The sequence below is a fragment of the Pinus tabuliformis genome, chromosome 6 (genome assembly GCF_031772625.1).
Source record: "Pinus tabuliformis cultivar Carrire ecotype Pingquan chromosome 6, CPIR1, whole genome shotgun sequence".
Taxonomy (NCBI): Eukaryota; Viridiplantae; Streptophyta; class Pinopsida; order Pinales; family Pinaceae; genus Pinus; species Pinus tabuliformis.
In genome coordinates this window covers 129,025,024-129,037,009 of record NC_142292.1, presented here as the reverse complement: position 1 = coordinate 129,037,009, position 11,986 = coordinate 129,025,024, and positions in this window count along the sequence as shown.

Sequence of the window (11,986 nt, the reverse complement as noted above, 5' to 3'; positions counted from 1 at the left end):
TTGGAACATTGCGGGTCTTCAATCCAACATTGGAGTCTATGAAATCATGATTAACATTTATTTTGTTCTCGTCATGAGTTTCTTTTACTACCCTTTCACAATTAGTAAACATTTCTTGTAGCAACTTTTTTAAATATGTCTTCAAATCTTTCATTTTGCCTTCCATCTTAACTTCCATGTCATTCATCTTAGCTTCCACGTATTTCTTTAAACCATCCATCTTAGCTTCCATGCCTTTCCTTAAACCATCCATCTTAGCTTCCATGTCATTCATCTTAGCTCCCATGACTTTATTTAAACCATCCATCTTATCTTCCACGCCATCCATCTTAGCTTCCACACCTTTCTTTAAACCATCCATCTTAGCTTCTGTTACTTTTTGTGAGAGTGAATTTTGTTGCACTTGGTCTCATAATTTTGATATATCATGTTGCATTTCTTCCTCTTCTTCATGAGTCATGCTAGATATTTCAGGTTGCTTACTAGGTGTTTCCATTTGCTTTCTTCGAGGCATCAATTAATGATAAGTATGCTTCACTATGCCCTTTTACTTCCTTCAAACTAATATTGCAAACCAAACTTATGTAAAATTAAAAAAAAACTACACACGTTTTTTTACTTTGTAGGAGCTCGATATTGAATCTACTGTATCTCTGAAATTTCGGATCTTTAAGGTCTAAAATTGTGAATTGTGGTAGCCCTCTGAGTCCTCTTTCCAACTCCACCAATCTGATTGAAATTGGATTCTCCAAGAAAGAGTTATGCCCAATATCCCAAGATGACCTGATTATACAATTTTTTAGTAGAGTGAACTTGTACGAAGTGCCTCGTGTCGCTGTTTCAAAATTCGGTCCTGAAAATAATGCACAAAGAACTAAATTCCATCCTCTTTCTGTAACTTCTTACGAACTTTCAGTCTGATACTCACAGAGAAAGTTATGGTGATTTTCCCAAGGTCACATATTTGGGATGTAATTCGGAAGCCTGCAAAAACCCTAACTTCCTTAGATCATATTTCTGAAAATATAGCGATACAAGGTCAGAAATTTGGACTCAAGGATCATCGTGATTTCGGATCAAATGCACTGTTTTTTTAGCTTCTGAAACATCGTAGAAAAAAAAATTATGGTGAAAATTCCACAATGACCTATTTGGAGCAGCGAAACCCTAGAATCCAAGCTTTGATACCAAATGTTATGAACCAGCTCACAAAAGGATAGAAAAGATAGATCAATGACTTCAAAATCAGCCTCTTCGAGGGGGAAACCTCCTTTACATTACATAAATGAAAAATTCTTGGATGATACAAATGACCAAAACCTCCTTTCTATATATAGGAGTCTAAGGGGTCACAATATAATCAAAGTTGACGAAAAACATAATAATATAAGGGCACAACAATAACAATAGTGAGCTTTTATGGGGCACACTAATAACAATATGGAGAAAATAGGTGGGAAATAATAACAATAAGGGATACAATGACAATAGTAATGGGGGAATCACTAGTATTATAGGGACCTAACAACCTTACCCATAAGAGTTGTAATATGGTGATACAAATTTGACTATTTTCATGTATGAAGTCTGGCAAGATCGAGTTTAATTTTGTCTCTAAGATGCAATTTGGAGTGAATTTGTGGCTATAACTAACCTCCTCCTCAACCTATGAGATGGTTCTACGAACTTCTTTAGCAATTGACTCCATAAAACATGTCATGGAATAACAAGTAATAAGCTAAGCTTGAGATTAAGAAGATGAAGGACTAGATAAGAGGGGTGGTTCTACACCTTCCTCCTTTGCAACCCAAAGAGACCTTGTGGCACACCATATTAGAGGGGGAAATTAAGTAGAGGGAAGAATAACTAGCACTAGAAAATTGATGCTAAGGGAAAGTACCTAGGAAAGAGAATTGAGTAGGAAGAGAAAGAAACAAAATGGAAAAGTAAACCCATGTTCGTTTAAGGAATCGAGTTTTACTTCTCTGGACTTGAGAAATATCCCAAGAAACCTTCACCGAAAAACAAAGAAAAGAAGGGATATATGAGATATTTCAGCGAAGGAGAAGAGACTAGAGAGGAAACCAGGAAACCAACCCAAAACTAACAAGGAGTCAAAGTGATGGGAAGAAAAGAAAGAACCTAATAAAACAAAGAAAAATTGTTAAACTTAAAAAGGGTTGGCTAGGAGATAGAGAAAATACCACCACACAAAATCTCGAATTCACCTGTAAACCTATCCTTCTTCTATCAAAAATGAGTGGATGACTCTCCAATTTTAAGCTGAGAGACACAATTAAACTAGCGAGGTGGGGCATTATTTCCTGAAAGCTCACATCGATTTGGAAACCCAACACTCAGTGACAGCCAAAACCCAAAATTAAGGAAACATTAGCAAAAGAACCAACAAATTCAGAGAGGATAAACACTCAATAAACAACAAATTAATGGAAAGCTCATTAATAACTTGTCGTATTCAAGCCTTTTAGTGAGAAAGACACCTATTTATATTTAAAACCGACATTCTTAACTTCAACCACTACCCAGGGTCATAATTCTTTCTAATCTCCATAGAATTCACCATAATTATACTTGATGCAATATTGAAGGTGAACTATAAATCTAGATGTCCTTTTAGGGTCTCCTACACATCAACATCCATGATGGACGAAGGATCACATTAACTCAACTCACAGACATCCATTCAAATTAGTTGCTTCGTGCATGTAGAGTGTCATCTGAGAGTTGTATTATCTCCCATGATTAACTCCTTTGCTTTAGCACTCTTTATGAGTAGCATAATCCTTGTCTACAATTTCCTTACATGTGGATCATAAAGAATATGGAATTTCTTGAATCCAATTCCAATCCAAAATGTTAGCTTTGAAGATGAGGCATTCATTAGCTAATTTGTTTGGAATTTTGTTCATATTCCTTCTCAAATGAAAGGGAATAAGAAATGTCATTACTTTCAAAAAGATTTACCACTCTTACTAATTCAATTTTAAATCTCCAATACAAATAAGAAATAAGTATACCCTTAATTCTTTTTAAAATATATCTCCTTTTAATAATTTTATAGGCCCTTTAAAAATATTTAAAATATATATTTATTTTACTTTTAATATCTAAATTTCATATATATATAATTTTATACTCAAAAATATTTATATGTTTTATTTTTATTTAAATAATAAAATAATAAAAATACATATTGACCAGGTTTGGACATATTTTTCTTTTCCTTTCTCCTTTGGGAGAACATGGTACTCATTTACGATAACCTGTTGTGTAATTCTTAATCAATTCCGTTATCGTCGTTTTTCTGAAGATCGTATCCTTCTCCTATTCCGGATCTTTTACATTTTATATATTTTCTTATTCTTGATTTTTTGCTTTTCATAGAACAAGAAAAGAATAAAAGAATATAATTTAGGATTAAAAAGTTAAAGTTAGAAATTCCTTTATTAGTCCCTGCCTCCGGCATAGCAGGGACTATAGCGTTCGATACAGCGTTGACCGTCTATTAATTCACCAGTTGACCCATTTTTTTGGGTTACTTCTATTTTAACCAAAGTTTATTGGGAACAATTTTGCGTTATGAAAATTTTAACCAAACTTCTGAATTTAGCCTCTTATTGCAAGCTTCACGTGCCCCAATGCTGTTTTTAGCGAGGGGAAGCTATTTTATCCTAAGTTTTTTAACTGGCGGTTGGGGCAGGTTACATAGCTTACAAGCTTACACTTGTCACTGTTGGCTGCCAGGATTGTTTACAGCTGCCGAGATGGGTTTGTTCAGGCTGCTGAGATGAAAATTCATTGAAATGATCTCAGAACCGAAGAGGGCAGTTGTTTGTTCAGAACCGAAGAGTCCAACCACTTGAGGCAATCTGCTTCGTATTCAACGGGCGAGGATGATATGAGCGGGCTGACTGGATAAATTTGGGGCATTCGCCTAGCATCGGTGGGATCAACCTTTCCATCCCTCAGTGCTTTGATCTGTTCACCCTCCAGTTCCTCGAAGGTGTTTATCAAAATCCCTGTGGCTTCCGGCAGGCGCGAGGAATGCTTCACGAACCAGTGAAAGGCATCGTCAGACCTGTCCTGAACGGGAGTCGGCACATCCTTGGCTGGAATCGGCATAACCCCTGGTATTTCTATGCTAAAATCTGCTAAAATCTGCGTCTTTAAATGAAACCTGTATCATAGAAAAGGAAAATTTCAGGGGTTTATTCACACATAAGCTAGCTAATTTTACATGTTTAATTTTTAAAATTTTCCTTAACCTGCATCTCCGACACTAGTTTGGGAAGACATAACATGACAGAAAGCGCAGAAGCTTTTCATAGAAAAAGAAAATTTCTGGGGTTTATTCACACATAAGCTAGCTAATTTTACATGTTTAATTTTTAAAATTTTCCTTAACCTGCATCTCCGACACCAGTTTGGGAAGACATAACATGACAGAAAGCCCATAAGCAGGTCAAGTGAAAAATAAGTAAGTGGGTATGTCCAGCTTGGCGGTCACATCGAACATTGTAGAACAGAAAAAATGCAGCCATTTCATTTTTTAATTTCCTCGCCTTTAAATGAATCCATATTTTGTGGTTTAACCGTGTTTATTTACTGCAGACGATATAAATAATATTGAACAGGAAGAGGAGAAGGCTCAAGAGGCAAGAATTCATCTACCATTTCTTATGCAATCCGTTTCCCTTCTTTTGAGCCTGCCTCTCAAGCTGCTTATCAATCTGATGTGATCCACTCAAAATAAAATGAGATGGGTTGCACTGGGCAACAAAAGAGGAAAATCAAGCTGGGAATTGAATTCAAAATTCACTGAATTTACTGGTCTTAAGGTCTTGGTGAAATTAGACAATTGGGTACTTTGAAGGTTAGCATCTTCATTTTTGAGTTTAGAAATGTGTCTAATGGAGACATGGTGGGTAGAAACTGTTTAATACTGGCAAGAACAAGAACAGTTAAAAATAATTGGACTCTGAACAAATAGAGGACTAGAAAGAGAAAGGAGACTTAGAGGTAGGAGACATAAAGTTTTGAAATACGGTAAATTGAAATTTGTAAAATCACGCTGAAGCAGCCTCTAGTGATTTCTTGAAGCGCAGATTCATCATAACTTATAACTGACTTTATCCTCCAAAGACACTTCGCATTTCTTTTGAGAATTGAGGTATTAGTGGGCAAAACTCACATGTTTGGTTACTGCAGGTAAGCGTCAGTTAAGGTAAATTACAACAGAGTAGGATTCAAATGAGTATCAGTTACTACGTAGGTTTCAAGACTTACTTGTGACTTGAGGTGATTATCCAAACTTTTTGTTAAATGTTTTCCTTTTGCTCAGCAATTTATTGTTGAAATGAAAAGCACATAGTTTGCCGTTTGAATTTCATCTAGAATGATTTCTGCAGTAACCTTGGATATAACAGCAAACAACAGAATTAAGGCTTCAGTTCATCATGAAGTTTAGAAGACAGTACCTTTATTCTACCAGCAAGAATGTTGTTCATCCCTCGTTCCTTGATAGAGAAATCATGAAAGTGGCTAATAGCCAGTGCAGTAAGCTAGTCAGTGCGCTATGAAATACCCAACCTGGCTTAGATAGAACCCGGCTTAGAGAACCAAGCTTAGGGAACCTAAGAGATTACCCACTTCAGAGGCGCTACACATGAATTAGGTTAATCAATGCATGCTTGTGGTCTATCCATCTTTGCTAATGTTGCTTCTGCACCTCAAACGGAATCTGCTACTAGAAACATATGCGGAAATGGATTCCATTCAATTCTAGAAATGTAGAATGCATGTGACTAAGCTACTCTTGCAGTGACATCTGAAAATGAATGTCTTTTTCTATTTTTGAGTAATCTTGTAGAATTATTATGCATGTGCTTAACTGTTTTGACTGTGCAGAGGTTGATTGATGGAAGGAAATGGCGAGGGCACTTGCAGGAGGTTGGGAAGGTGAGAAGAGGGCCTAAGGGGTCCCTAACACCCTTCTAGAGAGTTTCACATTAATCGGATATCGAAAAACCGCTCTCGTGATCTTCTACAAGAAGTCTGCAGGGGTTTTACAAGATGTTCTACAGGATGTTCCGAAAGGAGATTTTGGAGGGTTGATGGTGGAAGAAAGGTGGAGAAGTGGAAATGGAGGTTGGATGAGGGTGTGAAGAGGTCTAAGACCTGGAAATTGGAGCTGAGAAGTGATGAGGATGGCTGGATTTGTTCAAGGGTGAATAGAGCAATGTTGCACAAAAATATGGAAATTAGGTCAAAGTGAGGAAATGTGGCAAACGAAGGGCAAGAATCTGAGCTAGGGGATGGAACAGGTTGCGCTGATGGAGGGAGGGTAGGCAGGGAGGTTTCTTAGGTGTTCTGCACACTACTTCTTGAAACTGACCAAACAAAGATCATGCAAACCAAGTATCTAGCTATTCTAACCTAATTTGACCTAGGAACTAGCAATCATGATGAACAGAAATCCCTTGGTAGAAAATCATGTGAAACACTTATGAAAACCAAGCAAGAATGAACCTAAGCATGTAATCACATCTGGTATCAACTTTTACAAATGAGAAACTAACACTAGCAATTGCATGAAGAAGCAAGAACAATGTTTTTGTGGCAGCAAGGACACCGTGGCCTCAGCTCATGGTCCCGAGGAGGGAGAGGTGAGATCCAAGGTTGCTTGATGGCCTTTTTCGAAGATCTTTTCTTCTGTCAACCTATCAAATTGCTCTAAAACATGAAAGTTTTTTCAATCATCAAAATTGTCCTAGATAACCAAGCAAGATTTTAATCTACTAACAGAAACTATTTTATGAAGATAGTAAAGAAAAACATATAACGATACATGGAGGAGCTCCTGGCACTTGGGTTGGGCCCAACCCCAAGAGCTACAGGCTCCTAAAAGAATCTCAGAACTGATGCAACATAAAACTGGTTTCCATTACTAAAAAAACAACCATGTCCAAAATGTGTTACAACAGAAGCTCCAAAATGGGCTCAGAAATAAAGCAGCACTATAGTGTGAAATACAAATGTTCAACCAGTAACCTATGAAGGCTAGAAGCCTTCCTACTTAGGCACTACGAGGACCTTCAACAGTCCTCCTTAATTCAAGGGGCTTGGCTTCTCAAAACTGCAGTACTCAATCACTTCATAAAAGCTGCTCGGCTGCCTTTGGAAATCGACTTTGGTGGGCTGCTGAACTCCGAGATGATGGTGGAGAACTCAAGGAAGGGGTCATTTAGTGCAGGAGACACCCTTCCTACGAATCCTTAGCCTTGTCCCCTCATATTTGGCTGTCAAATGGTCATAAATGCTTGACCTTGGTCCAAAAGTTGTCCAAAAATCTGCAACAAACACGTATTAGCCTTCATGGTCAAGTGACTATTCTCATTCTTTCAATTAACATAAAAATACTTCAAAAGCATACATAAACTATGAAAAATGGTGGATAAATGGAGAACAATAGGCAAAATGAGCCCAATAAGTTACCCATTTTTGGGTCTAATAAAAAATAATAATAAAAAAATTAAATTGTTATAGTCTAAGTAGTTATAGCCTAAGTAGTTATAGTTAGAGCTTGAGTTAACTACTTGTAGTTTGAATGTTTATAAATTAACATAAACTTTACTGTAGGTTTTAACCCTGTACAGAAATTACCTGCATACGAATTCTTAAACAAAGAAAATAAACAATGCGAGAGCATAACCCATAAAACACATATGCATAGAGATTTTTCCCTGGATCCCAAAACCGGGACTACCAGCTTGATTTTTCATTATGTTCCTTTCAATGTTACAATACATATTTATACATGCCGAAGCATCCAATACCATGGATCGAAAACCATCGCGTCCAATACCATGGACCAAAAACCATCGCGTCCAAAAAACATGTGCGAAAATCATGCACAAAACCATAGGTGGGTCCGCCCAACCTAACATATGGTCCAAAACCAAAAATTTTCGGGGCGCTGCCCCGGACCCCATAAAGTGGGGTTACGGGTGCCCTTTAAACCCCCTATTAACTACGTGGAAAGAATATAACACAACCCAACAATCTCCCACTTGTTGTTTTCTTTCCACAGGGGGCCACAGGAGAGCTTAGTCATTTTTTCAGCCCTGAGATTCCCATTGCTTCTCTACACCAAGAGAACTTCTCAGAGCTCACAGATTTTGTCAATGCATTTGTAGTATTCTTCAAAGTGTCCACCTTTACCAGCAACACCTTTCTGTCTTCTATCATATCCCTCACAAAGTGATACTGAACATCAATGTGCTTTGTCTTTGAATGATAAGCAGGGTTCTTTGCCAAGAAAATTGCACTTTGGCTGTCATAGTCTATTCTTATAGCTCCCTGTACTAACCCCATACTTGAACACAATCTCTGCAACCAAACTGCTTCCTTGCTTACATGAGTGGCTGCCATGTATTCTGCCTCTGTAGTTGATAGTGCCACTACAGATTGTTTCTTACTCATCCAACTGACTGCACCTCCAAATAGGTTAAACACATACCCACTTGTAGATCTTCTCTGATCCAGATCTCCAGCCCAGTCTGCATCAACAAAGCCATGAATATCCAACACTCTGTCCAATCCTGGTCTTCCTTGGTAGCACAAACCATAATCACTAGTGCCACGCAAATACCTGAAAACCCGCTTCACTGCTGTCCAGTGCTCCTTCCCAGGTTTTGACATAAACCTGCTCAATACTCCCACTGCATGTGCAATGTCTGGTCTAGTACAGACCATTGCATACAATAGGCTACCCACTGCACTTGTATATGGAACACGAGACATGTCCTCTTCCTCTTCTTGTGTCTTGGGACACTGTTCAGCAGATAACCTCACACCTACAGGAATAGGAACCTTCACCGGTTTACTATCCTGCATATTAAACCTCTGAAGTATTGTCTCGACATACTTCCTCTGGTTTAACCAGAGCTTCCTCTTTGACCGATCTCTTTTAATTTCCATGCCCAAAATATAGTTTGCAACACCAAGATCTTTCATGTCAAATTTGGAGGACAATTGGGTCTTCAAATCCTGGATAATTTCTTTGTCATTTCCAACCAACAACATATCATCCACATACAAGACTAGATAAATAATACGGTCACCAATTAATTTAAAATACACACAATGATCTGCTTTGCTTCTGGTGAAGCCAAGTCCCCATATAAATGTATCAAATTTCTGATACCACATCCTTGGTGACTGTTTTAACCCATACAGAGACTTCTTTAACTTGCATACCAGTTCTTTCTTACCCTTCACCGCAAAGCCTTCAGGTTGCTTCATGTAGATTTCCTCTTCCAAATCCCCGTGAAGAAATGCTGTCTTCACATCCATCTGTTCTACCTCAAAATCAAAAGCAGCAGCAACAGATAAAAGTAATCTAATAGAAGTTACCTTGGCAACAGGAGAAAAAATATCACCAAAATCAATTCCCGGCACCTGGGAATAACCTTTTGCTACCAACCGAGCTTTGTATTTCTCCACCTTTCCTTCTGCATTTGTCTTCTTCTTGAACACCCATTTGCTACCAATGGGTTTCCTTCTAGCCGAAAACTCCACCAGATCCCAAGAATCATTTTTGTGCAAAGATGCCATTTCATCGACTATGGCCTCTTTCCAGAGTTTTCCATCCTCTGAATCCACTGCTTCCTTCACAGTTATGGGATCATTATCAGTAACAGACAAAGCAAAATTTGAACTGAAAGCAGATGGACTATACCTTTCTGGCTGCCTTCTTTCTCGAACTAATCTTCTCACAGTCGGAGTTTGTGGCTCTTCATCTTCTGATTCCTCCTCTGCTGCAGAGTCTGATTCTTCCTCCTTTGGCTCAAACTCTATCTTCTCAGGTTCCTTTGGTTGGACTTCATGTTGAATAACATCTTTTACCTCTCTGAACAACGCATCTCGGCTGTACACAACCTTCCGTGTGACTGGGTTCCAAAGCTTATAACCCTTTAAACCATCCTTATACCCAATAAAGATGCACTTTTCAGATTTACTATCCAACTTGGTTCGTTTCTCCTTTGGAACATGTACATATGCATCACATCCAAATACCCTTAGATGTGAAAGAGAGGGTTTCTTACCAGTCCATACTTCTTGTGGAGTCTTATCCTCCAACGCTGATGAAGGTGATCTGTTGATCAGGTAACATGCAGTATCCACTGCCTCTGCCCAGAATTCCTGTCCTAACCCGGCACCACTGAGCATGCTTCTTGTCCTTTCCATCAATGTCTTGTTCATTCTTTCTGCGACTCCATTTTGCTGAGGTGTATATGGAGTAGTCTTCTGCTGTGCTATACCACACTTCTTACAAAATTCTTCAGATTCCTTGCTGCAAAATTCTCCGCCATTATCTGTCCTCAGCACCTTTATCTTCTTCTCTGTCTGATTTTCCACCAGAGCCTTAAATTCTTTAAACCTGTCAAAGACTTCAGATTTCTTCTTAAGAAAATATATCCATGTATTCCTTGAGAAGTCATCTATGAATGATACATAGTACACAGAATTACCCAGTGATGGAACCTTCACAGGTCCAAACACATCACTGTGCACAAGCTCTAATATCTGTTTCGTCCTCTTACCACCAGAGGGGAAACTCACCCGATTCTGCTTCCCATATACACAATTTTCACAGAAATCAAAATCCATAGAGCTATTATTCATACCTTCTACCATACCTTTATCATGAAGTATTCGAAGGCCCTTCTCTCCAATATGTCCAAGCCTTTAATGCCACAACATGGTCTTCTCTCTAGAGACCACTAGATTCTCTACTCCATTTTCAGGAACCATAGAACTATTGCACCCATCAACAACAGTGCTACCTTGGAGCTTGTACAGAGTTCCAATCCGAACTCCCCGCATTAATATCAGTGCTCCTCGAACCATCTTGCAGGTATCTTTCTCGAACACCGTCTTTACACCTGCATCATCCAACTTTCTTACAGAAATTAGATTTCTAGCCAATGCAGGAATATGTAGAACACCCGGAAGTGTTCTAACCCTTCCACCTTGCAACTTCAACTTTACTTTTCCCCGACCAATGATTCTAGCCTTCCTATCATCTCCTAAGAAGACATCACCACCATCATATTTCTCATACTCGCAGAACCACTCTCTATGGGGAGTGAAGTGAAAGGATGCACCTGAGTCAATCAACCATGCCTCATGATCTACATGTGTACTTGAAGAAGCCAGGTACACATCCCCACCTTCATCTGATGTGGTTTTCGCCTCTGAAGAAGGAGCATCATCAGATCCCTTTCCTTTATCAGGAGCTTTAGATTTACAATCCCTTCTGAAGTGCCCTTCCTTTCTGCATTTCCAGCACACCACCTTTGTAGGTTTTCCTGGAGATTTAGATCTCCCTCTAGATTTAGATCTCCCACTCGATGACTTATTTTTGTTTCTGTTCTGGGACCGTCCTCGTACAAACAAGGCATCACCATTCTGGTTGTCCATATTTTTCCGTCTCATCTCCTCCGTCAGCAAGGCTGAGACTATTTCATCAAACTGCAAAGCAGTTGCATTGCTACCTATTGCAATAACCAGACTATCCCACGAATCTGGTAGAGAAAACAACAGACTGATGCACTTATCTTCATCTGAAATTTTAATATCAATAGATAATAACTGACTTACCACAGTATTAAACGCATTCAGATGCTCTGTCACCGAGTCTCCATCTTTCATCCTCAGGTTATACAACTTTTTCCGCAGGAACAGTTTATTCACCAGAGACTTAGATTGGTACAAAGTCCCTAACTTGACCCACAAAGCCTTTGTCGTAGCTTCCCCTGTTACATTCAGCAATACTGAATCCGAGACACACAATCGTATTGTGCTCTTTGCCTTCCGATCCAACTTCTTCCATTCTTCATTGGTCACTCCCGATGGTTTAGCACCCAGATCTACCGTGATCCACTGATCTTTATCCACCAAC